General features: G+C 57.7%; 1 non-coding gene across 1 annotated transcript; it reads right to left on the bottom strand.

Moving 5' to 3' along the window:
• Positions 1 to 222: 222 nt before the first annotated feature.
• TRNAI-UAU (transfer RNA isoleucine (anticodon UAU)) lies at positions 223 to 315 on the bottom strand. Its single transcript is given in 2 exon segments — positions 223 to 258; positions 278 to 315. It is a non-coding gene; the product is annotated as a tRNA-Ile (tRNA).
• Between the last annotated feature and the right edge of the window lie 356 nt (positions 316 to 671).

The following is a 671-nucleotide window of genomic DNA, read 5'->3' as shown; positions in this document are numbered from 1 at the left end:
GGGCCTTTCCTCACTGAATTGACGGCCGTGAACGGTCGTCTTGGCAACCGGTGTGCGGAGAAGGCAGGCGCCAAAAACGCTGGGCGATTTGTTACGCAGGACCCTGAGCAGGGAGTTTTAGGACGGAAGACAAGCAAGCTCGGAGTAGGTCGTAAGTTTCCTTGAGGGGTCCCCCCTCTCTCCCTCATTTGAATTTGTACGGGTCGGAGGAGCGGTAAAAAGTGCTCCAGGTGAGGCTCGAACTCACAACCTCGGCATCGCCCACCAGCTACTGTCTTATAAGTACCGCGCGCTAACCGATTGCGCCACTGGAGCTGTGCGGGTGCGGGGCTGCGGAGGTGTACGTGAATATACTTTCACCGCTGAAGACTGTTTCTGCTGGAGGAATTAAATAACACGAACAAAATCTTCCACGAGCGGGACTGAGAGCAGCGATCCCCGGTGTTTGTGGATCTGGAGCCGTTTCCCCCGCGGCCAGAGATGCTGGAGGCCAAGGGCCGCAGTTCTGCTCAGATCCCCACCGCCTGTCCACATTCAGACTCGCATTTGAAGGAAGGAAGGGCACATTGGTCCAAACGACTCCAGTCTGGGGAGTCCCCAACCTGGGGGAGTGAATTCCATCTGCTGGACTCAGGGCGTTTCTAGCTGGGGATCCCCGCGGGCCTTCCTCC

This window comes from Callorhinus ursinus, unplaced genomic scaffold (genome assembly GCF_003265705.2).
Source record: "Callorhinus ursinus isolate GAN/ISIS: 27379988/994484 unplaced genomic scaffold, GSC_fseal_2.0 scaffold109, whole genome shotgun sequence".
In the NCBI taxonomy this organism is placed as follows: Eukaryota; Metazoa; Chordata; class Mammalia; order Carnivora; family Otariidae; genus Callorhinus; species Callorhinus ursinus.
Note: the sequence above shows the minus strand (reverse complement) of the source record. Positions and strands in the feature narration are given on the sequence as shown.